We start from the raw sequence: 26,547 nt of genomic DNA, 5'->3' as shown, positions 1-26,547 counted from the left end.
GTATCCTGTTTTCAACCCTGTTAAGTTAACTGATTTCATAACATTCTCTGGCAACAAATTTCAGAATTTAATTACAAACTGAGTGAAGAAATATTGTCTCTAGTTTGTTTTAAATTTGCTAGCATTCCCCTAGTTCTAGTATTTTTGGAACCAGTAAACAAACGATTCACATCTACACTTTCCACTCCACTTAGTATTTTATAGACCTCTTATGGCCATCTTTTCTCAAAGCTGGAGAGCCCTCGCCACTTTAGCCTTTCCTCATAGGGAAGTCACTCATCCCTTTTATCAGTTTTGTTGCCGTTCTCTGTGCCTTTTCTAATTCTGCTATATCTTTTTTGAGATGCAAAGAAACATATAAACATGATGGCAGATAAAGGCTAAATGACCCATCCAGTCTGCCCATCCACAGCATCCACTATCTCCTCCTCTCCCTAAGAGACCCCATGTGCCTGTCCCACACTTTCTTGAGTTCAGATACAGTCTCTATCTCCACCACCTCTACCGGGATACCATTCCACGCATTTACCATCCTTTCTGTAAAAACGTATTTTCTTAGATTACTCCTGAGCCTATCACCTCTTAACTTCATCCTAGGCCCTCTCATTCTGGACCTTCCTTTCAAAATGAAAGAGATTCACCTCATGCATATTTATGCCATATAGGTATTTAAATGTCTCCATCATATCTCCCCTCTCCTGCCTTTCCTCCAAAGTATACAAATTGAGATCTTTAAGTCTGTCCCCATGCTCCTTATGACGAAGACCATGCACCATTTTAGTATCCTTCCTCTGGACCAACTCCATCCTTTTTATCTTTTTGAAGGTTCAGCTTCCAGAATTGTACACAATATTCTAAATGAGGTCTCACCAGAGTCTTATACAGGGGCATCAATACCTCCTTTTTCCTACTGGCCATACCTTTTCCTATACACCCTAGCATCCTTCTAGCTTTCGCCGTTGCCTTTTCAATCTGTTTAGCCACCTTAAGATCATCACCCACTATCGCACACAAGTCATATTCCTCTTTCATGCACAAAAGTTCTTCACCCTATAAACTGTACTGTTCCCTCAGGTTTTGCAGCGCAAATACATGACCTTGAATTTCTTAGCATTAAATATTAGCTGCCAAATTTCAGACCATTCTTCAAGCTTCTCTAGGTCCTTCTAGGTCTATTGCAGATTTTGGCCTCATCCACAAATAGGTAAATATTACCTAATAGCCCTTCAGCAATATTGCTTTCAAAAATCTTAAAAAGAGAAGGCCCAAGAACTGAACCATGTGGCACACTACTGGTAACATCCATTTTCTCACAGAGATCTCCATTGACTATTACCTTCTGTCGCCTTCCACTCAACCTGTTCCTCACCCAATCCATCACGTGAAGATCACCTGGTGCGAAGGTAGTGGACCTCACACATCACCTAGGTAAGATTTTAGATGGTGCTGGGGAGGAACCTGCTGTCTTGGTGCATGTGGGTACCAATAACATAGGGAAATGTGGTAGGGAGGTTCTAGATGCCAAATTTAGACTCTGAGGTAGGAAGTTAAAATCCAGAGCCTCCAGGGTAGCATTCTCAGAAGTGCTCCCTGTTCCACATGCAGGACCCAAGAGACAGGCAGAGCTCTGGAGTCTCAATGTGTCGATGAGGCGATGGTGCAGGGAGCAGGGTTTTAGATTTGTTAGGAGCTGAGAACCTATTCGGCAAAATGGACTCCACCTTAACCAGGGGTGAACCAGGCTGCTGGCATCAACATTAAAAAGGAGATAGAGCAGCTTTTAAACTAAAAAGTGTGGGAAGACCGATAGTCTCTCAAAAGAGCATGGTTTGGGACAAAGTATCTTTAAAAAATGTCACCCTAAATTGGAATAACAATACTGTAAATAAGACTTCTCAATATATATGGAACTGAAAGTATAAATATATAAAATGCATCTATATAGATGCATCTGTATAGATGCAATTTATATATTTATACTTTCAGTTCCATGTATATTGAGAAGTCTTATTTACAGTATTGTTAGTCCACAATTTTGACCTCTCTATTCTTCAACTATTTTGTAAGTCCTCTCCACCCAGCACATTTGATCCTAAATTGGAATGACAAGATCATGATTGCAATGGGAGTAAAAACCCTACGTGATAATGCTAGCTATGGCTGATCCTAGTTCCTTTCCCCTTCTGGGTCTTGATTTTGCTGCATAGCCTACTAGTACTTTATCACTTTTTATAGCATAAACACATAGGAGTCCCTGATCCACAGAGCTTATTTAACACAGAGAAACAGGACAAACAGGAGATTAGGGAGTTTCATTTAATATGGAAATGACTAAATAACAAGTCCTGGTCTGCTCAGGTGCTAATTGTCATCTGCTATCTTTAAAACCAAGCACGGTACCAAAAGATTGGAAGATGGCCAACATAATGCCAGTTTTTTAAAAAGGTTCCAGAAGTGATCTGGGAAATTATAGACACGTGAACCTGACATAGATGCTGAAAGGGGTTATAGCTGAACTGCTCCAATTAATAGCCAATCTGTTGATCAAGAAAGATTCCAGAAGACTGGAAAGTGGCAAATGTTACACCAATCTTCATGAAAGGTTTGAGGGGAGATCCAGGTAACTACAGACCAGTGAGTCTGACTTCGGTACCGGGAAAGATGGTAGAGGCGCTGATAAAGGATCACATCATCGATCACCTTGACAGACACAAACTGATGAGGACCAGCCAGCACGGCTTCAGCAAAGGAAGATCTTGCTTGACAAACTTACTGCACTTCTTTGAAGGAGTAAATAGATAGATAGACAAATGTGACCCGGTCAACATCGTAAATCTGGATTTTCAGAAGGCGTTTGCCAAGGTTCCGCATGAACGACTACTTTGGAAAATTGCGAACCATGGAATCGAGGGTGATATACACACATGGATTAATGGACAATACTCGGACTGGAAAAGCATCACGAGAGGAGTGCTGCAGGATTCGGTGCTCGGGCCTGTGCTCTTCAACATATTTATAAACGACCTAGAACTTGGCACGATGAGTGAGGTGATTAAATTTGCGGATGATACAAAGTTATTCAGAGTAGTGAAGACACAGAAGGATTGCGAAGACCTACAAAGAGACATAAATACGAGGAATGGGCCGCAAAATGGCAAATGAGGATAAGGGCAAGGTGATGCATGTTGGTAACAAAAATTGTATGCACGAATACAGGATGTCTCGGAGAGAGCCCTCAGGAAAGAGACTTGAGAGTACTTGTAGACAAGTCAATGAAACCGTCCGTGCAATGTGCGGCGGCGGTGGCTAAAAGGGCTAACAGAATGCTAGAAATGATTAAGAAGGGGATCACAAACAGATCTGAAAAGGTTATCATGCCTTTATACCGGGCCATGGTACGCCTCCACCTGGAATACTGCGTCCAACACCGATCACCGTACATGAAAAAGGACATAGTACTACTGGAAAAGGTCCAGAGAAGAGCGACAAAAATGGTTAAGGGACTGGGGGAGTTGCCGTTCAACGAGAGGCTAAAGAAACTCCTCCACTTCTCCCTTGAGAAGAGAAGACTGAGAGGGGACATGATCGAAACATTCAAGATATTGAAGGGAATTGACTTAGTAGAGAAAGAGAGACTGTTCACCCTCTTCAAGGTGAAGAGAACGAGAGTGCACACACTGAAGTTAGAAATAAAAAGATTCCGTACAAATGCAAGGAAGCTTTTCTTCACCCAGAGAGTTGTAGAAACCTGGAATGCTCTTCCAGAGGCTGTTATAAGGGAAAATACCCTTCAGGGATTCAAGACAAGGTTAGATAAGTTCCTACTGGAACAGAACATACGCAAGTAAGGCTAAACTCTAATAGGGCACTGATCTTTGACCTAAGGGCCACCGCGTGAGCGGACTGCTGGGCACGATGGACCACTAGTCTGACCCAGCAGCAGTAATTATTATGTTCTTAAAATGACAGAACATATACGTAATCATGGATTAATGAGACAAAGCCACCATGGATTTAGTCAAGGGAAATTTTGCCTCACTAACCTACCGCATTCCTTTGAAGGGGTGAATAATCATGTGGATAAAGGTGAATCAGTTGATATTGAGTATCTGGTTTTTGAAAAGGCATTTGACAAAGTACCTCATAAAAAATTTCTGAGACAATTAGAAAATCATGGGATAGGAAATAAAATATTTTAGGTGAAGAACTGGTTAAAATGTAGAAAGCAGAGAACAAGCTTAAATGGTCAGTAATATCAATGACAAGACAAGACAAGAGGAGGCGACAGGAGTGGATTTTTTGTATGAACTCAGAAGAACCCAAGGGACTAAAAGCTAAAATCGAGTGGCACTTGTTTTTTTAGATTCAACGAGGATTCAGATATCCTAAAAATTTTACAACAGTTACAGCAGTAGATCAGAGAGGGTCATAATGCCGCTTTATAGAGCAATGGTCAGACCCCATTTGGAATACTGCGTCCAACATTGGTCTCCAACCTAAAAAAGGATATAAAACTGCTGGAGAGGGTGCAGAGACGAGCAACGAAACTAGTAAATGGTATGGAGAAACTGGAATATGAGGCTCGACTTAAGAGACTGGGATTGTTCTTCCTTGAGAAAAGGAGACTGCGAGGAGATATGATCGAGACCTTCAAAATACTGAAAGGAATCGACAAAATAGAGCAGAAAAAATTATTTACATTGTCCAATTTGACACGGAAAAGAGGACACGGAATGAAGCTAAGGGAGGGGGGGGGGGACAAGTTCAGGACAAATATCAGGAAGTTCTGCTTCACGCAGAGAGTGGTTGACACCTGGAATGCTCTCCCAGAGGAGGTTATTGCGGAATCGACCGTCCTAGGATTCAAAAGCAAACTAGATGCACATCTCCTTACGAGAGGCATAGAAGGATATGGGTGACTCAAAATTATGCCAGGTGTACACCTGGTAGGGCCTCCGCTTGTGCGGATCGCCGGATTTGATGGACCAAAGGTTTGATCTGGAGATGGCGCTTCTTATGTTCTTATCTTCTTTAGATTATACTGCAAGTGTAAAGGAATTAAAGTGACCCCTGGAGTGGGTGATTTTGCCACACATGGCACATGTCGGGTCCTTTAATAAAAATAAATTTGGTTGCCCCACCCTTGAAGCCCCTGGGTGCTTTTGCTTTTGGTTACATATACTTTGATTCTCTCTCTTCACTGGCTGCTTGATAAATACTAAGCATTATTCCACAAATAATTATCATATATGTAGGACTCAGTCATATATAACACTGTAAGCATTCAAGCACACACAGTAGAGAAATAATTATGAGTTATGTGATGATGGAGGAGCGAAAGATAATTGTTTGAAATCTCTTGTACTACATCATGTGGCATCTCAGCTGGGAAGAATTCCAGCTAAGTGGATCCGTAAAACACACGAGTCTGTTGACTTGATAAACTAATAAACAGCTTTACAAAACCCAACTACTTGATCACGAATTAGACAATAGGGCTTTGCCTGATCACCTAAGAGCCAGGTTTCTGTTAACTTTGAAAAAAAGATCCAGGCTAAAATCCCGCTTATTTGCATCACGTCATCCTGCGCTTTCACTCTCTCTAATCCCATCTAATGCCACCCTGCCCTGTGATTTCTCTAATCTCTTGAAATGACTCCATACCCTCTTGTGATCTTCCTCATCCCTCTTCTGGCTTCATACCAGTTTGCTCTCTAATCCTTCTAATTCCAGACACTCCTTCCTCTTGCTCTCTAATGCTGCCAAACATAGTAACATAACATAGTTGGGACTGATAGGGAAAATTTCTAACAGTACCTGATTATTCTTCAATGTACTGTAAACCACTTTGGGTGAATCTCTTCATGAAAAGGTGATACATAAATAAATCCCAGGAACTGAAAATAGTAACATAGTAAATGACGGCAGATAAAGACCTATGTGGTCAATCCAGTTAACCCAACAGTCACATCCATTATCAACAGTTTAGCATATTATTACAGGGACAGACCATAGGTTCAACAAACCCGGCATCCTGTTTCTAGCAATGCCCAACCCAGGTCACAAGTACCTGGCAAGATCCCAAGTAGTAAAACAGATTTTATGCTGCTTCTCCTAGGAATAAGCAGTGGATCTCCCCAAGTCCATCTCAATAATGGCCTATGGACTTTTCTTTTAGGAAATGATCCAAGCCTTTTTTAAACCCTGCTATGCTAACTGCTTTCACCACATCCTCTAGCAACCAATTCCAGAGATTAATTACATTGTGTATGATGAAATATTTTCTCTGGTTTGTTTTAAATCTACCACTTAATACCTTAATATCATAGCTCCTACTCCTGGTATTTTTGGAAAGAGTAAACAAGCAACTCACATCTACCTGCTCTACTTCACTCACAACCTTGCAGTCAGCTGCTTGACCTGCTCTGTCTCACAGCCCTCTATTGTTCCTTCTCTGGCTGCCTCCTTTCCCCCAAATTTCTTTGATATGACTTTAATAGACCAAGTTACCAACTGTGCTCTGTTTTGGACTCCATCAACCCCTTGAAGCCAATATCACATCATTCTATTAAACATCAGTCTTGGCACAGGTTTGGCAGGTTTGACTCAGGTTTGGCAGGCTGAGAGATGCTGTCTGCACATGAGGATTAAACTCATCTATAAATTTTACCCTGTGAAAGTAACAGAAGCTCAAAGCTAGGCAAACTGCCCTAAAACATTTTTCTATTATCTCTTCTTTGACCTCTGCTCTTCCCCATCTCATCTCTGATGTTTTGCATGCATTTATTTTGCCAGCTTTGGCAACCGACTCAGAAACCAACATCTTTAATACCTTAGTATGTATCGAGTGGTGTTATTCTGACTTTCCCACAGTTTCTTTTGCTTTGGTTTCACCATTTACTGTGGATCTACTGGGTTTTCTTCTTTTGGTACTGAATTTTATAATCTTATGTATTGTATGGATTTTATGAAAAGCAGTCTGCAGTATGAAAATCTATCTTACTTCAGCCTGTTGTAATTTTTTAATGTGATCTCCTCCCTGCTTCCCCTAAGTCTGTCTCAGTAGCAGACAATGGACTTTTCTTCCAAGAACTTGTCCAAACATTTTTTTGAACCAGCTACGCGCTGTTATCACATCCTCTGGTAATAAATTCCAGAGCTTAACTATTCTGTGAGTGAAAAAAAATAAATGTCCTCTTATTGGTTTTAAAGTATTTCCCTGTAATTTCATCGAGTGTCCCCTAGTGTGTAATTGTTGACAGAGTGAAAAATTGATCCACTTGAACCCGTTCTACTCCACTCAGGGTTTTGTAGACTTCAATCATATCTCCCCTCAGCCATCTTTTTTCCAGGCTAAAGAGCCCTAACCCTTTTAGTTTTTCCTCATACGAGAGGCATTCCATCCCTTTTATCATCTTGGTGGCTCTTCATTGAACCTTTTCTAGCGCCATTTTTCAGATGTGCATCTGTCTATCTTTTTGAACCATTTTTGATAAAAACTGCACACCACAAGCCATTGGCATGTAAGAAGGACCAGCATTTTTAGCAGACTGTCCCAGCAGAGCAATGAGGCACCATAGGGGGCACTGAAGTGAACTTCACACAAAAAGACTGAGATCCACATTTTGCCACAATTCTCTTATAGTGTATGGTGAACCCTCCAAAACCCACCCACGATCTACAGGACCCAACTGCAACAGCAACAGCCCTTGTGCTTGTAGGTGTCATCTATACGTAGGTACGGTGGGAGTAGGGTGTGGTTTGGAAGGCTCCCATAGTCTACCCTCTCTTCAGTTCACTACACTGCCTACCAGGCTACTCCAAGAACTTGCTTGCTAGTCTCTAGGACTGAGTGGCCATAACATCTGAAGCTACCAAACAGGCACCTTTGGGGGGGTAGGAGGAGGTCCCTGACCACTGGGGGAGTGTGGGGAAGTCATGTTTACATCCCTTCAATCGTCATCTGGTCAGTTAGGGCACCTTTTTTGAACATACTAATTATTAAAACAGGTCTAGCCCCAACGTCCAAACTGTACCCTGGACATAATATTAAATGTTTCATTATGGCAGAAAAATGTACAACTTTCAAAATTAGCAATAACCTCATGATTAATAAAAATTAAAAAATAATAATTATAGAAATAAGTGCGCTCAGTGCTCTTACACTCGGTCAAATAAACTAAAGACCTATGACCTGGAGAGCCATCATCGCGTCACTATGTTCTCCTGTCTCACATGTGCTGATACTGAAATGATTTTCTTTGTACCCCACATCAAACACAATAGTAATAAAAACTTTACTTATCTTAATGATGAGAATTCATAAAGGTAAGGCTAAAGCTTTATAGCTTGTACACGACGATGTCAATACCTTGGGTCCAATAGGTCCAAAATCCCAAACATTGTGAAAAAAGTGAAAACAATGGCTCCTGTTTATAATTAGCAAGTCATGCGGTTTGAACGCTGTACTAGGAATCATCAGCATCTTTTTTCACATCAAGCAGCAGCAAGGGGCAAAGACTTAGGGCTCCTTTGATCAAGGTGTGGTAGGCGGTTAACGTGCGGAATACCGCGCGTTCAACTGCCTGCCGCGCTAGTCGCTAACACCTCCATTGACGAGGCGTTAGTTTTTAGGCTTGCCGCGGGGGTTAGTGCATGATGAAATGTCCAATGCGCTAACCCCGTAGCGCGTCTTGATAAAAAGAGCCCTTAGATCAACTGCTTCTTTTGACTGAAATGTATGGAGAATTTAGAAACATCTAAAAACACATTTATTTTTGAAGTACTTAGGTAGTTAATTTGTAAAATTTTATATTATGTAATTATAGATTTTTAGAGTTTTTAGCTATTGGTTCTTTACTCTCTAATCTTCTTCTGCTTTTAATGTATTTTAAATTATGTAAACCGCATAGAACTTCACGGCTTTGCAGTATATAAATAAACTGTTGTTGTTATTATTATTATTATTATAATCTTTGTGGATTTATTGATTGATTTTTGTTGTTTTGGATTTTGGTCATGACTGGAGTGCTTTATTTTGGCTCTGAGGCATTGGTAGAATGAGGCATTATGACATCACAATCTCGGCTCTGGAATGTTGCTATTCTTTGGGTTTCTGCCAGGTACTTGGGATTACTCAAATGTCAGAGGGGAAAGCTATGGACTTGTTTGGGAAGGATGCAGAGTGGGTTAGTCACTGTTGGAAACAGGATACTGGGCTTGATGGACCTTTGGTCTGATCCAGTATAGCAGCTCTTATGTTCTTATGTGAGCCAAGTATAGGACAATCCAGCCATTGTGATGTCACTGATGAGGTTGGCTCTGAGGCATTGATGGAATGAGGTATTATGACATCACAATCTCAGCTCTGGAATGCTGCTACTCTTTGGGTTTCTACCAGGTACTTGGGACCTGGGTTGACCACTGTTGGAAACAGGATACTGGGCTTGATGGACCTTCGGTCTGTCCCAGTATGGCAACTGTTATATTCTCATGTGATCCAAGTCTAGGACAATCAAGCAATTGTGACATCACCGATGTGTTTGGCTCTTAGGCATTGGTGGAATGAGGTATTATGACATCACAATCTCAGCTCTGGAATGTTGCTACTCTTTGGGTTTCTGCCAGGAACTTGGGACCTGGGTTGGCCACAGGATACTGGGCTAGATGGACCTTCAGTCTGTCCCAGTATGGCAGTTCTTATATTCTCATGTGAGCCAAGTATAGGACAATCCAGCCATTGTGACATCAGTGATGAGTTTGGCTCTTAGGCATTGGTGGAATGAGGTATTATGACATCACAATCTCAGCTCTGGAATGCTGCTACTCTTTGGGTTTCTGTCTGATACTTGTAACCTGGGTTGGCCACTGTTGGAAACACGATGCTGGGTTTGATGGACTTTCGATCAGTCCCATTTTTGCCTTTGGATTCTAAACTTCTAAAAAGAGAATTAAAATATGATATTCTATTTCAACTAGAGGCTGGTTTTTATGGCTTTATTATGAGCAGTGAAGTGTTTTTGTAAAACTGAGTTGGCTAAATGTTCTTTTCTCTGCATCATCTCCTTTTGTTAACCAGTTTCCTAGTTATTTTTCTGGTGGACTGATGTGGAAATGGATTTTGCCCCAACACTCACTAGAGTCAAAAGTTACATTCCAGAAAAGACAAGTTCAGTCAACTCTGCCATTAGTCCTAAGGGAGGATTTTTGCTAATATGTTGCATACATTCCAGAAAAACCAGTTTAAAATGATGGCTGCAAATCATATTTAAAATGGTGAAGACCAATGATGAAATATGGAATGTGAAACCAGTTAAGAGCATAGTGATGGGATGATGATCGCAGGGTCATTAACCCTTTGATGCTCATTCAGTTTGCGTTGACTTTTTTATTTTTGTGATAGAGATGGGATGGGGTTTGGAGTTCTGTCAGAATAGTGAGCTTGGATTAAAAAGGAGCATTTCAGATGTTATATAAGAGGAGGAGAGGCTGAAGTAGGGACACTGGGTACCAGATCACTGGTACCACCCATCCATCCTTTAAGGGAACAATAGTGTGACAATAAAGTGGGGGTGGGAAGAGCGGAGGGAAGGTGTGAGGTGACAGCGATATGCAAAAGGCCCATTTTAAGCAGAACACTGACAATGGAGTTGAGATTTCCAAGTTGGGATGTGCTGATTCTTTTGGTATTTTCAGAAAAGCTCTGTCAGCTTCCAGAGATTTTTGGTAAAATACTTATAGGGAAATAAAGTGCGACACGTAGAGTCATTTCTCAATCTGAACCTGCAGAAAAGGTCACATTTTCCAGACATAAGAGCCACCACTTCCGCTTGACACTGCTGACAAGTCCTGGTTCACATACATGTATGTCTAAATGTCGATTAAAAATGTAGCAAGGCCACATTTTGTGCGTGTGTATTGGGGGGGAGTGGAAGAGATTAGAGGCAGAAATAAGCAACAGGGGATTAAGAAGAATTATTCCCTTAATCTCCTGTGTAAAACTTTGGATGTAATGAGCACTTTCTAAAAATCTGTGCCTGTATCTGAGCTGCTGCAAAACCCCAGAGCAGAACCATTCCCAGAGCCCAAAATCTATTACAGTCTACTACATACAATAAATTCCTTAGGGAAAATCACTTAATACCTAGATATAGGAACTAAGAAACCGTAGCAAGCATTTATGCATTTACCAGGATCAACTGGCCAGACTGCAGCTCTCCGTTGACTTCCTTTTGCCCATGCTAGGAGAAGACATAAGAACATACTGGAACAGACCGAAGATCCTGTTTCCAACAGTGGCCAACCAGTCCCAAAATTTAGCTAGATCTCAGTAGTAAAACAAGATTTTATGCTGCTTATCCTAGGAATAAGCAGTGGATTTCCCCCAAGCCATCTCAAGAATGGCCTTTGGACTTCTCTTTTAGGAAATTATCCAAACCTTTTTTAAATCCCACTAAGCTAACTGATTTCACCATATTCTCTGGCAATGAATTCCAGAGTTTAATTGCATGTTGTGTGAAGAAATAATTTCTCCAGTTTGTTTTAAATACCTGTATCAATCCTGTTCCATATAGCACACACACACCTTTGTCCCCTCCTGATCCTGCTTCATTCATTCTTCCTTGTGATTGGTTGGGGCATAGAGGTTTACCACCTGATAAAGACTCGTATCATTTAGCGATCAAGAATATGATTTTGAGCCACTTTTCCAGCAGACTGTTTTTATTAGAGATCACATCATTTTAGCCACTGGTATTTAATTGTATGTGCTCAAACTAGAAGGGGTGGGGGGTGGGGGAGACAGAACAAGAAAACAAGAGAGTGGACAGAATAAAAGGCTGAGGTTGAGGGGATGAGAAAAAGAAGTGGACAGACAGGAAAGGGAAAGGTGATGGGACTTTATGTGGTTATATGTTCAAAGCAGTTTACTTATTTTGTGTCTGGGACAATGACAAGTCTGACTTGGTGTCTGCTCCTGACCTTTCAGGTAATAAGACTCCTGCTTCCCCCCCCCCCCCCCCCCAGCGGCAGAGACGGAGCTTCACACCTGTTCTCTGAAGTAGGAAATGACATCAGAAGGGGGCCGGATGAGTAGAGGACAGGCTGCGAGATTGGCAGCAGATGGCTGGTGGGAAACGCTGGGCCCTCCAATTGCTCTGGACCCTTGGCCAATGCCCAGTTGCCTTTATAGTACATAAAGTCTGACCGTTTGAGAGGAGCACAGCATTGTAATTGAAATTGTAATTCCTGGTGATGGCCAGCTTCTTATTAACTTGGAAATCACATTGAATTTCTATTGGGGTATATTAGTGAAATGTAATATTATGTTTAAACTATGCTCTCTAATTTTCCTGATTTTTGCATGGCTAATCTCCTAGCTATATGTTTCTAATTAATGACTTATCAGAGAGAAACTCACGTCCAGAGAATTAAAAAAATTTTCACTATCCAAGCCTTACACAGCCTCAGCACTGAGGTTGTGGGTTCAAACCCACGCTGTTCCTTCTGACTTTGGGCAAATCGCTTCATTCCCCCCTTGCCCCAGGTACATTAGATAGATTGTGAACCCACTGGGACAGACAAGGAGAAATGCCAACTGTTCTGAGCTCCCTTGGGAGTAAAGTATAGAAAACTGAATAAGTGAAAAAATAAGACTGAATCAATGGAATGAGTTACCACATACAATAAGATATCAGGCAAACTATAGTAAATTTTGGAAATGGTTATGAAATAATATAAGGGGTTTTATTGTTAAATTCGTGATGATCCTGGCAGTCCCCAGACTAGAGGCAAATATATAGGATTTAAATATCACAATATAATGTAATGTAAAGCTTCAGGCACAGAAAGGTTGAGGTTAAGTGGCTTCTTTGTAGTCACACAAGAGTCCGTGACTCAGAGGAAACAGATTATGAAGAATGAAAGACACAACTTTACTGTAAATGATTATTCTCTTCTGATTTTGTAGGATAGAGATGAAACTGTTTAATTGTGAAGATTATCACTGTGACATGTTGGTTAAAGGTATATTATATCATCAGCGAATCCCTGGGGTAAATTCTGACTTGCCCTTCCAAGGCTGACACTTTGTATCCACAGCTTCGGTTCCCGTCTATTCGCTCCTTTGACGGTAGAAACAAATAACAATTAGTTCTACTCCTGCCTAATCCAAAATAACATTTTACACGTTATGCATTAAAACCTGAGAGCAGGACAGCTGTGCTCCTTTCAAAGAAGATAGGAGACAAGCGTGCACTATATGTTGGTGCTCTTAGACATGAGCTTGGTGGGGTCTGTGGAATCCCAGGAAACCAAGAGTCCAGATTGCCCCCATCAGCCACAGCTCAGTGACATGTTATGAGAATGTAAGAACAGCCTTACTGGGTCAGGCCAATGGTCTCCTGGATACAGTCCCCCCCCCCTCATATGCCTGATTATTATTTAAATTTGTGGTAGAATGTTAAATAGAAATTGAAAATAATGTGTCTTCAATAAAGTTTTATATTTTGGAAAAGAGAGTTCATTGCGAATAATTTGTGGTAAACTTTTCCAAGGTAATAGTGCCAAAAAAACAAACCTGTATTACTCAGAAATAGCTATGAAGAAGAAAAAAAAAATTAAATTGAATCAGGTTGGGCAGACTGGATGGACCATTCTGGTCTTTATCTGCCATCATCTACTATGTTACGAGTCGATTGATAATGGGCTCCCTTAGGTGATGGAAGGACTGATCTCTGAGTGTCTAATGGCCGCATGAAATGATTACAGATACTAAGTAAGTCGGGGGACTTCTATTTTTCTATTTTCTAATTTGAATTAATTAGATGTTCTACCAATGCGGTCTATCAAATGTAAAATAAACTTGGAATCTTGGTAAAGCTTTAAATGCCAAACAAAGAATTTTGTATTAACGTAGAGCAAAATCTTTTCCAGAGAAAGGAAAATGGTAAAACCAGAAGGCATAATCTGAGGTTGAGGAATGGTAGACTCAAGAGTAATGTTAAGGAAATTCTTCTTTACAGAGAAGGTGGTTGATGCCTGGAATGCGTTCCCGAGGGAGGTGGTGGAGAGGAAAATGGTGACAGAGTTCAAAAAAGTGTGGGATGAACATAGATGATGTCTAATCAGAAAATAATGGTATATATTGAAGAACTAAGGCCAGTACTGGGCAGACTTGCAAGGTCTGTCACGAATATGGCCATTTGGTTGAGGATGGGCTGGGATGGTTTAGATGAGCTGGAGTGAGCTTTGACGGAGACTCCAACAGATGCACAATACCAGGTAGAGCCAATAGTATCCTTTCTTTAACACCTGGCTTGTCTGAGGATCAAAAGAGAGACTACCTTCAAACAGAACTCCCACGTCATGGAATGTTTTAACTAGTATCCAAAAGTCTGATTGAGTCAGTTGGTGCTGAGAGCGTCCCACTGATCCAGTAGGTTCTTATTTTATTAGGATTATTCACTAGTCCCCGTGATGATAACCAATTAGCAATGGTTGAAACACATAATTGGAGAGGACTTAAATCGATGTTATGTGGTAGAACAGGGAATACCAATAGGATAGTGTCTGCATTCCCATAATCCTTAATGTTCAGTTCAAGGGTAAGTGTCACTACATAAGAACATAAGCAATGCCTCTGCTGGGTCAGACCTGAGGTCCATAGTGCCCAGCAGTCAGCTCACACGGTGGCCCAATAGGTCCAGGACCTGTGCAGTAATCCTCTATCCATACCCCTCAATCCCCTTTTCCAGCAGGAAATTGTCCAATCCTTTCTTGAACCCCAGTACTCTACTCTGCCCTATTACGCCCTCTGGAAGCGCATTCCAGGTGTCCACCACATGTTGGGTAAAGAAGAACTTCCTAGCATTCGTTTTGGTGCTTAGGAAAATATTAAATAGTAAAGGTGATAAAACAGAGCCCCAAGGAACACCACAGTTCAAACTAAAGGATGAAGAAAAAGTAGTGGGAGAAGTGTATAATCTGAACAATGTAAACCATTTCAATACTAAGCCCAAGATGCCAATTGACTGTAGATTGTTAGTAGCTCAAGTCCACCAAATCAAACGCTGCAGAGAGGTAGAATTAGATTCTCTGCATCAAGTGAGGTGTGTGGAAATCACGATTTAGTGATGTTGCGGTGGTCTCCGTACTGCGGTTATTTCTAAACCCTGTCTGACATGGGTGCAGCATTAATGCATCTTTAGTGAATTTGGGCAAGCCTCTAATCTAGGCACCTGCCTTGCAAATCTCTGAGCATGTAAGCAGTTTTGTACAATGCTTAGTTGTGAACATGCCATCAGGCTGCCTCAAGCACTAGTCGGCAGCGCCGTGACTTACTCCCATAGCGCAGAAATGCAAAAGGCTGCAGGCTGCCACTTATACAGACAAGGACAGAAAAGGGCAATTCACCTGCATCCTTGCTTCATTTCCTCTATGGCTGCTGTAACTGAAGGTATGTAAATGTTAGGGGAACAAATGGCTTCCACAGCACATCCTCTGGGCATCTAAATGGAGGCACCAGTTATTTAATTAATTCCTCTTCATATTTTCACTTGTTTAATAATGTACTAGCTGAGTGTTCCAGGCTGTACCTCTCATACCCTTTTAACTAAGGCTCCTCTGGTCTTTACCCCTCACTTCACTCCCGCTCCCCCCCCCCCAACACAGTTAAGGATCCTCTGTTTATCCCAGACTTTACTCCCTGCCCCCACAGTAAAGGCTTTTCTGTAGCACTGGGGTAGTTGCCAGTGGTTAACATGTTGGACTTTGGGTTCACAGGGTTGAGCAGTGCTGGTTATAACTGTTTTTGACAAACTATGTTAGAATGCATCACGGATGACTCTTTCAAATAATTTCAACTCAATTATTTCAAACACTTGAAACTTACTAGACTAAACCCCATAAACAATTCAATTAAATGTAAGGATGACTCACAGGCTATGGGGCTATTTTAGAAGACTTGTTTGCAATTTCCACATCGAAATTCCAGCACTTGAACTTGAAAATGAAATCCAGATGTAAATGTTCATTTCAGAAAGGGCTCCGTTTGCATGTGGATGTCTTTTTAGAGGACTGTGTCTAGGTGCCCAGATAGACTTTCCAAAACCTAGCAGTTTGTCCGGGGTTTGGAAAGCCCCATGAGCTCTGGTTGCGAATGGAGGGCCTCTGAGCATGCATGGATGATGTCACAGAGGTCAAGGAAGAGATGAGACTTTGTAGGGGCGGAGCTAGGGCAGAATGAGGCGGGGACATAGTAACATAGTAGATGATGGACATCTAGCAGAGAAATTACACTTCTGGGAACAAAAATGGATTTTTTTTCTTTGGACACGGTGAAACCTAGGGGCCTGAATGCCGAATTAGAGTGGATATCATTGGTGTAATATGAATCCATTCACGTCATTAGGGGGTAGTCTCTTCCCGATTAGCTACGTAGAAATTCTTACTTCATCACGTTGCCTTTGAATATGTATAAGAAGTTAGACGCCGCGGCCATGTTTCCCAGACATCGCTCTGGCGGACTTAATGGTTAGTCATAAATCTTAGTAATATAAATTAATTTTAAATTTTGACTAAAAGAATTATTTGATTGAAGTTGTAAGATAATTTATATATACTTATTTGTAGGGGAAATCCTTGATACAGCCGTTTGGCGAAACATAGCTCTATGTCGAAGACCCCCCCCCCCCCCCCGAGTCGCGTTTCTTTGCACAAAGATGAGTAATAACTTATATTTAACTTATTTATAACACTGCACTTTAAATATGCTAAGCACTTTGCCCAAAATGCTGGACCAATGACGATCTAGGTGTATAAAACACCGTGTGTGTTGAAATTTACAGTCCACACGGCTATACCACTGAGATCTATGAATCATTAGAACTGATTATCCTAAGGTTTTATGGATATGTGTTTTATGTGTTCATTAGCCTGTTAATCTTTATGTAATAAGAAAGCCATACTGGGTCAGACCAAGCCCAGTAGCCCGTTCTCATGGTGGCCAATCCATATCCCTAGTACCTGGCCAAAACCCAAGGAGTAGCAACATTCCAGAATCTCAAAGATTAGCAAGATTCTGGAACCCTAAATAGTAGCAACATTCCATGCAGAATCCCCAAAGAGTAGCAATATTCCGGAATCCCCAGAGTAGCAACATTCCATGCTACCGATCCAGGGCAAGCAGTGGCGACTTTAACTCAGTAGGCCATGGTGTATTGCTCATTAAACCCCCCACCCCCACCCAAAGCCGCAGTAATGACTGCTGTGTGGCAAATGCTTCAATGCCTAGTAAATCCCTATAGGCGTCAGAGCAATTACCACAGTAGCAGCCGCTATTGTGAGTTTGTCAAAGGAGACTTAAGTTATCTGAATTGGTGGCTCTGTTTTTAGCTGGTTTAGAGATTTTTGGGTAAATTGAGAATATTGTATTTAGAAGAACGGAGTGATTTTCTCAAGGACTGAGATCCTTTTGTGGTGTTTCTCAGGGGTCCCTGTTAACTCCTATACTTTTAAATCTTATTATGAGTTCTGGTCATATTTCGTTTACTAGAGGAGAACATTTACTGTCTTATGCTGACAATATTTTATTAGTCCCAATATGTTCTGATAAGCCATCCTGGGTCAGACCAGTGGTCCATCCAGTCCAATATCCTGTTTCTTCAGTGGCCGATCTAGGTCACAGTACCTGGCAAAACCCCAAATAGTACCACATTCCATGCTACCGATCCCAGGGTAAGCCATGGCTTCCCCCATGTTTGTCTCAATAGCAGGAACTTGTCTAAACCCATCTATTTTTATTTATTTATTTTTGTTATTTCCACCTATTAATTGTCTAAGCGGTTTCCATTCACAATCTACCTAATGTACCTGGAGTAATGGAGGATTGCGTGATTTGCCCAGGGTTCACAAGGAACAGCATAGGGCTTGAACCCATAACCTCAGGGTGCTAAGGCTCTAACCACTAGGCCACACCTAGACCACATCCTCTGGAAATTTCTTTTAGAATTTCAGGCTGTTTGGCTAAAATTTATTCTTACTTAACAAACTCAACTTTGATTTCCTACTTCATTGCAGCAAATCCTTTCTACTCTTTCACTAACTTCAGATTGTCGTTAAATATTGAAAAATCTTCAAGAGTTCTTGGCATAATTTTGGACTCTGATCTTTCATTTGAATCTCAGATCACTAATCTTTGGAAGAAAACATATATCTTGAAACAACTATGATTTAGATCTATATTTCATGACTGTCATTTTGCTGTTTTGGTTCAAAAGTTAGTTTTGTCACAGTTGGATTACTGCGTTCTCTATATACAGGTTTGAGGTTTTCTTTGTCTTCAGATGGTCCGGTTTTCTCTATTTTGCATAATGATGTTCATCATTGAGGGTCCTGTTTGCTATATGCAATTTTATATTTTGATGTATTATAGGGTTTGGCTAGTTTTTTGGCCTTAAATGATGTTCGTCGTTGATGTGACGTGTTGGTCATATGCAATTAGATTTTTTGTATGTAAGTGTGTAATTTGTTTTAAAGTGTGCTTTTGATGTGATTTGTACAACAAATGTTATGTCTTATTTTTAATATTGATGTGTAACTCACCCTGGATAAGGGCGGGAGATAAATAAAAATGAATTACTCTCCGTATTCTTTGCCACAGTATCCTCAGAGGGAGGAGAGAACCAGACTCTCAGATATTTAAACAGTAGCTCCATTGCACGGAATTGGAAGCTGACCCCCGGTTTTTTCAGAGTATAACCACCAGAATGAAGGATGTTATCCTGCCGTTGTATCGGGCGATGGTGCGCCCGCATCTGGAGTACTGCATCCAATACTGGTCGCCGTACCTAAAGAAGGATATGGCAATACTCGAGAGGGTGCAGAGGAGAGCGACACGACTGATAAAGGGTATGGTAAACCTTTCATATGCTGAAAGATCAGAGAGACTGGGGCTCTTCTCCCTGGAGAAATGGAGGCTTAGAGGGGACATGATAGAGACTTACAAGAACATGAAGGGCATAGAGAAAGTAGAAAGGGACAGATTCTTCAAACTTTCGAAAACTACAAGAACGAGAGGGCATTCGGAAAAATTAAGAGGGGACAGATTCAGAACCAATTCTAGGAAGTTCTTCTTCACCCAAAGGGTGGTGGACACCTGGAACGCACTTCCAGAGGGTGTGATAGGACAGAGTACGATATTGGGGTTCAAGAAGGGATTGGATGATTTTCTGAAGGAAAAGGGGATAGAAGGGTATAGATCAGTGGTTCCCAAACCTGTCCTGGGGGACCTCCAGCCAGTCAGGTTTTCAAGATATCCCTAATGAATATGCATAGAGAGATTTGCATACCTGTCACTTCCATTATATGCAAATCTCTCTCATGCATATTCATTAGGGATATCTTGAAAACCTGACTGGCTGGGGGTCCCCCAGGACAGGTTTGGGAACCACTGGTATAGATAGAGGAATACTAAACAGGTCTTGGACCTGATGGGCCGCCGCGTGAGCAGACTGCTGGGCGCGATGGACCTCTGGTCTGACCCAGCAGAGGTATTGCTTATGTTCTTATGTTTAAAGAGAAAGTTCCCATGATGGAGGCTCTTCTGTAATTTTCAAAGTCTGTTGGCTCAGTTAACTGATTAAAAATTTCCCTCGTGCAGAACATTAATTAAGTATTTGTGGGACATACCTGCAGATGTTCCATCCTTTTAGCAGTTCAGGAATTTAGCAAATTTGAGGACTAATTGCCTAGTGCTTTCATTGGTTCTTCCAGGAGATGAGAGCATTGGACAGTTCTTACTTACTTGCTCCTGCTGGCACAGCTCCTGACAGCACAGCCTTGCAATACCATTGCGCTAACTTCTTTTGCATTAGATAAATCCTCTAATGTATTCCTAAGGGCCAGAAATCACCACAAAGGAATGCAAAAGGCAGGAGCCAATGGCAGTTTTTAAAAAGTGCATTCTTGCAATGAGTAATAGGAAGCAAAGTCGCAAATATTTCAGTTTGATGACCAAAGGATCCAGATCGGTGACCCAGCAGAAAACCACAACTGTCAAGAGCATCATCAGTCAATAAGAATCATGTTCTGTCGGTCCCTGAAACACCAGCTAAGAGCTCCAGTTATAGGATTCAGCCTGAAGTTCACTGAAGCATAAGAGCAGGTTCCAAAAATTAAAGAGGGAAATGATCAAACAGTGACGAATAAATGGATGTAAATCTATATTACATTCATATACAATGAAGGCTGATAAAGGGGGTGGGACTTGATATACTGCTTTTCCTGTGTGGTTTAGAGAGGTCCTTATTTTGTACCCAGAGTCACAGGGAGCTGCAGCAGGAATTGAACTCGCATCCTCAGGGTGCTGAGGCAGCTGCTCTAACATTTGGATACAGTTCTCAACTCAACCACCTCTACTGGGAGGCTGCCTTCTTGGAAGCATAACAGTCATTCCGCTGCTGTTTTGACTTGACTGTGCAAGACTTTCTTGTATGCCAAGTTCACAATTTATAAACTGACATCTCTAATCTAGGTGGTTTCATATCCCTGAAGGGGCTGAGTGATGGCCATGGTGTTTTCCCTGTGCAGTCAAGTCAGTGATGTCTGCTTTAGCTCAATCCTCTCATTTACTGGATTTGAAGAATGTATATATTATGTAATAGTTGGGCCATGCAGTGCATCTTAGATCCTGGTTCTTCTACACTAGCAAAATCTCAGCCCTTTGATCTATTTGAGATTGTAGCATCAATTCTTAATAGTTCTGTGTTGGAGGGTCTTGTTCTTGCTTGTCTCCAGAACACTATTGTAACTCCTGTATTGACAACAAAACCCCAAACCCAGCTTGGGATATTTTAGCCTATGCGGGTTGTCAAATGCTAACTTTTCTTTTATAGCCACATTTTTAGAAAAAGTGTGTATTTATAGGTCTTCTAGCTTTATGGAAGTAATAATGGTTCTGATCCATCCCAGGATAACACAGGGACGACCTTATTCCCTGTAACCTGGCACTTAGACAAGGATGATGACTTTGTGCTTCTGGTTTTGTTGGATCTTTCATGTTCATTGGATTATATTCATCTTGCAGTTTTGTTGAATTGATGACAAGATCTGGGATTGGGAAGTTGGCCCTTGAATGACTCTCCTTTCTTTTCCAGTTAATGTTGATGACTTTATTGAACAGTCATCGCTTCATAGTCCTGGTGTACCACAAAGTTCTTCCATCCCCCTTTCTTCTTCAATATATTTTGAGATCTTTGGGGCATGTTATTCCATAGTGGGTCTGATTGTGGCTATACAGCTTGATGCTTCTATAATTCCTCATTTGGGCCCTTTTTATTGAGCTGCGTAGAGGTTTCTACTGTGCCCCGGAGCTCTAAATGCTCCAACGCTGCTCCGATGCGCATAACATCCAAGCATTTAGTGCTCCAGGCCATGGTAGAAATCGCTATCATGGCCTATTAAAAGGGGGGTTATAAGAACCTCCCTGGCATCCTGAGGATAGAAACATAGAAACATAGAAACATAGAAATAGACGGCAGATAAGGGCCAAGGCCCATCAAGTCTGCCCACCCCAGTGATCCTCACTATCTATCTTTGCGGATAGATCCCACATGTCTATCCCATCTGGCCTTAAAATCCGCCACACTGGTGGCCTCAATAACCCGAAGTGGAAGACTATTCCAGCGATCAACCACCCTTTCAGTGAAGAAGAACTTCCTAGTGTCACTGTGCAGTTTCCCGCCCCTGATTTTCCACGAATGCCCCCTTGTTGCCGCGGGACCCTTGAAGAAGAAGATGTCTTCTTCCACCTTGATGCGGCCCGTGAGATATTTGAATGTCTCGATCATGTCTCCCCTCTCTCGACGCTCCTCGAGTGAGTAGAGCTGCAAATTCCCCAACCGCTCCTCGTACGGGAGCTCCCTGAGTCCCGAGACCATCCTGGTGGCCATTCTCTGGACCGACTCCAGGATCTGCTCTGACCGGTTAAAGTTCAGGAAAATGTTAAAGACCGAACTATATGTTGAGGCCTTTTTCTGAATCTTGATTGTAGAGTTAGTCAGGATATCTTGAACTGTGATCATGGTGATCTAATTTAGTACAGATTGATAATATATTACTTCCTCTAGTTTTTGAGGGGGTTATGCTAGTTTGTGATTGTACTGTAATTGAAAATGTTTTTATGTATGCTGTCTTGAACTATTGTGAATGTTTTACTGTTAACCGCTTAGGTATAGGCGGTCTAGAAATTTTAGAAATAAATAAATAAAATAATAGCCTTATTGGGTCAGACCAATGGTCCATCTGACTCAATAGCCCGTCCTCACGGTGGCCAATGCAGGTCACTAGTACCGGGGAAAAACCTTAAGAGTAGCAACATTCCATATGGAATCTCCTAAGAGTAGTAATATTCTATGCGGAATCACATAAGAACATAAGAATAGCCTAACTGGGTCAGACCAATGGTCCATCAAGCCCAGTAGCCCGTTCTCACGGTGGCCAATCCAGGTCACTAGTACCTGGCCAAAACCCAAGGAGTAGCAACATTCCATGCCACCGATCCAGGGCAAGCAGTGGCTTCCCCCATGTCTTTCTCAATAACAGACTATGGACTTTTCCTCCAGGAAATTGTCCAAACCTTTCTTAAAACCAGCTACGTGTTGCAGAGCTTAACTATTTTTTGAGTGAAAAAAAATTTCCTCCTATTGGTTTTAAAAGTATTTCCCTGTAACTTGGTTAGCGAAAGTCTAACTGAGATTGTAGGCTGTCTGTAATTGGTTGGTTTTCTTCAACTATGGTAATTCTGATCTTCTGCTGAAGGATAAGTTCATGGCCTCTTCTTTCTCTTTTTGGGAGCCAGGGGATGCTCTTGAAGTTTTTTACTGCTGAATTTCATGATTTATCACAGTGTATCTCAACTCTTACCCAGTTAAGTTTTCAAGATCACCACAATGATTATGCACTCGTGTATTTGCATGCAAACCTAGATCACGCATATTCATTAGGGATACCCTATTAGGCAGCCTCCAGGACAGGTTTGAGACACAATGTTCTGTCAGTTGAGCACACCACCCCTTGCACTTAGCAGACAACATCCATACCGGATTTTAAATTGCTAGAAAACGTCTGGCAGTCAGGAATGCTGCCACTGGAAGGAGTTTAAAATGTCAAAATATCAATTTCTTATTCTGACAGATGTGTGTCTGCCTCATTCTTATTTTAAGGTTTTTATTGTATAACTGCCTTTTATTAATGGACTAATGCTTTACGTTTATTTTGTTATATTGGTTTTTGTTTTTTATTACTTTGGCATTATGTTCCATTATGTACTTGTATTTAGATTATATATATATATACTGCCAAAAAGTTCTCAGCCCAACCAACAAAGTTGGGGCAGTCTCCACTGTGGGCTATACACAGTCGAGTGATTTTCCACTTTTTTCATTCCATTGGAAAAATATCAAATGTGAAAAAGTGGAAAATTGCTGGACTAAGTGTAATAAACAGTTGAGATCGAAGCCCTTTGACCTACATAGTTTCTTGGCAGGTATGCAAACAATGCTTCTCAACATAGGTTGGATCTAACCAGTGTGAAGTTTGGAACACTAGCTTTGTAATTACTTGCAAGAACCCAATGACTTGCTCCACCCTCCCCCCTTGACGTGAGAAACTTCACCCATACCCCCTTCAAAATAACAACCTGATATCAACCTCTCCCTGTCTCTTCAAAGTTATCAGTGGGAGACTGAACAAAAAAATATGTTACCTTCTGGGGGATTTAGGTTTATTTTACCTCCTCGAAAGACAAAAAAGCTACAATAAAGAGAATTTTCATAAAATTACACACACCAAAATGAAAATTTATTTCTCCCCCAAACACTGGACCCTTCTTACTCCATCATAGTTTGCTGAAAGAGGCCAGTGTGATCCCTACTCACTCCTGATCAGCTGATGCCTCTATCTTCCTAGTCCGGGACTCCCTCCTGCCCCCTTTTCATGGGGTAAGAGAGTCTAAAAGAAACTAGGTTTTCTTTCAATTTATTTGCAAAATAAAAAGAAACGGGACTTTTTAAAAATCTCTCATTTCATTTCAAATGAAAGCATGTTCCTAATATGTGGTTACAACATTGAGGCACATAGAATATCTAAACTGGAAATGAAACCCTAAGGTTGGGATGTATTAAGATCCTCTCGTGTTTTAGAAGAGAATCTGTATAGGAAGTAAATCAGGTAATGAGTATAAACTAACCTGGTCGTGCATGTGCAAGACCGGAGGGCTAGGACTTCGATAGGAAGGCAGGACTTAAATGGGAAACCAAGGTGGCAAGGGAGCCCCTTCTGATGATTCAGACAGGTCTTGACCTGTTTTGGGCCGCCGCGGGAGCGGACTGCTGGGCGGGATGGACCTGTGGTCTGACCCGGCGGAGGCACTGCTTATGTTCTTATGTTGGCTTAGAACAGACAGGAATGGACATGAAGTGCTGGTTACATGTGGTAGAAGTAGCCATTTACCAGCACCAATGGCTAAACTATCAGCAGGGTCAACCAGGGGCATAGCCAGGATTGCTTCAGGTAATCAAGGACATGCTGAGGCATCCTAGAAGACCAGGAGACATATGGCAAACCTAATCCATCACTCTCACCCTCCCTCCCCCCATAGCTTTCCCCTTCCCTCTCCTTTTCCTTATTCCCCTATCACTCCATATAGCATTCTCTTAGGGCCTAGGGTGAACCTTCAGCAATGTGCCCCCCTCAATTGTCCAGCACTTCCCTTCCCTTTCTAACCCCTCCCCAATAATCCAGCATCTCTCATTTCCTTCCTTAATTCCTGTGTCCAAATTCTCTTCTTTTCCCTGGTCCCTCCTTGTCAAGTCCACCCTTCCTTAACCCCTAGCATCTCCCCTCCACTAATATCCAGGATATTTCCTTCTCTCCCACTGCTTTCCTCTTTTGTCAGCTGCCACTGCCACAACCATACATCCTACTTCTACCTTCCATCCAAGACTCCAGCTTCAAAATGAAAATCAGAGCATGGGACCTTGAGCATAAGTCCATACTTAACTCTTCTGTGTTCTGTGCCCTATGATGCAAACTTTTTCTCACTGGGGCATGATATTTTACTTCAGCTACTTTCAGATATAGGTCTCCATCAGGTTGTTTTGGATTGGTTTTCTAAATTTATTCTGTACCGTTTCTATTCAGTAAATATTGAAGGTGATATCTCCAATTCCTGGCAGCCTCCCTGTGGGGTTCCTCAAGGCTCCCCACTCTCTCCAATTTTATTCAATTTCTATATGACCATACTGAACACCTTTAAGCTGTCAGCTTGGGAAAAGTTATTCACCTATGCGGATAATATCTTTAAATTGATTGAGATTGATCCAGATATTACCAATCTAGTTTCCAAAGTAAATCTTTGCTTGGGCTTTATCAATTCCGATGGGCTTCTGTGCATTTGCCTTGGGAAAATTGCCCTTAATTCTGGACCTAAAAAAAATATTAAACAAAGAACATTTTTTAAACAGATGCCCCTTTTCCGTGTGAGACCCAGGCTAAATGGCTCTGCTGCCCTCTGCTGTTTTCTGTGTACAATGCTACAAGTTAATAGTTGAGATCCTGAAGGCCAAAATACCAGTGGAACCAAATATTGAAAAGCTCTTAAGCTGTTGGCAGCAGGTGCTTTCATAGAATTATTCCTGGCACTTATATAAATACATTTTGGTTATGTAAGTTGCTCTAGCAGAGTGAAGGAGTAGCCTAGTGGTTAGTGCAGCCTGGGTTCAATTCCCATCCTGGGCAAGTCACTTAACCCTCCATTGGCCAGGTAAAAAAGTTTAGATTGTGAGCCCACTAGGGACAGAGACAATACCTGCATATAATGAGGGGCATAATCAAAACATCCAGATGTCCAAAAATCATCCTAGATTGCAACTTGGACCTCCTAATCACCAACACGTCCAAGTGCCAATAATCAAAACAGTCTTTCTGTACGTCTAGCAAGGTGTTCCAGCCTCTGTACATTCAGAGCACGAGATGGGCATGGTGGAGGTGTGTTATGAGCAGTCTCATGGGTGGGTTAGACATGGATGTCTTGCAGTGATAATCAAACATTTTGCAAGACAACCTGGATGGAATTTGGAACTAGACCTGTTTTAGAAGAGTCTAAGTGCCACAAAGGTGCCCAAACTGACTAGCTGATCACTGCATGCATAAAGGTAAGACACCCCCACACTCCCTCAGTGCTCATGGACCCCTTCACACCCACAAAGATCAGAATACAAATGTACATACCTGCTTCTAGAACATCAGCACCTGGTATAGGGAAGCCTAGTAGAGCTCCATACAGGTGTCTTAAATAACCTGGGGGGTGGGCTGGTGCTTGGACCCGTGCTCTTCAACATCTTTAGAAATGATCTGGACATTGGTACGATGAGTGAGGTGATTTAAATGTGCAGACGATACAAAGTTATTCAGAGTAGTGAAGACACAGGGGGATTGCGAAGATCTGCAATGTGACATAATCAAGCTCGAGAAATGGGCATCGACATGGCA

At 41.6% G+C, this 26,547-nt stretch overlaps 2 protein-coding genes across 4 annotated transcripts in view; one reads left to right on the top strand and one right to left on the bottom strand.

Annotated features, from left to right (window-relative positions):
- Positions 1-11,292, bottom strand: part of LOC117348898 (protein-arginine deiminase type-2-like) — a 70,143-nt gene extending 58,851 nt beyond the window's left edge. Inside the window, exon 1 of the mRNA XM_033921522.1 lies at positions 11,190-11,292. The gene's annotated coding sequence lies outside the window, so the exon portion shown is untranslated. The remainder of the gene's footprint in view (positions 1-11,189) is intronic.
- LOC117348899 (protein-arginine deiminase type-2-like) overlaps positions 1-26,547 on the top strand; it is a 244,259-nt gene that overhangs the window by 31,026 nt on the left and 186,686 nt on the right. Inside the window, exon 1 of one of the 3 annotated variants that reach the window (XM_033921527.1) lies at positions 12,074-12,189. The exons of the other annotated variants lie outside the window; for them this stretch is intronic. The gene's annotated coding sequence lies outside the window, so the exon portion shown is untranslated. Of the gene's footprint in view, positions 1-12,073; positions 12,190-26,547 lie in introns of those variants that run through there. 3 annotated transcript variants of the gene reach the window in all.

The sequence above is a fragment of the Geotrypetes seraphini genome, chromosome 15 (genome assembly GCF_902459505.1).
Source record: "Geotrypetes seraphini chromosome 15, aGeoSer1.1, whole genome shotgun sequence".
Taxonomy (NCBI): Eukaryota; Metazoa; Chordata; class Amphibia; order Gymnophiona; family Dermophiidae; genus Geotrypetes; species Geotrypetes seraphini.
Note: the sequence above shows the minus strand (reverse complement) of the source record. Positions and strands in the feature narration are given on the sequence as shown.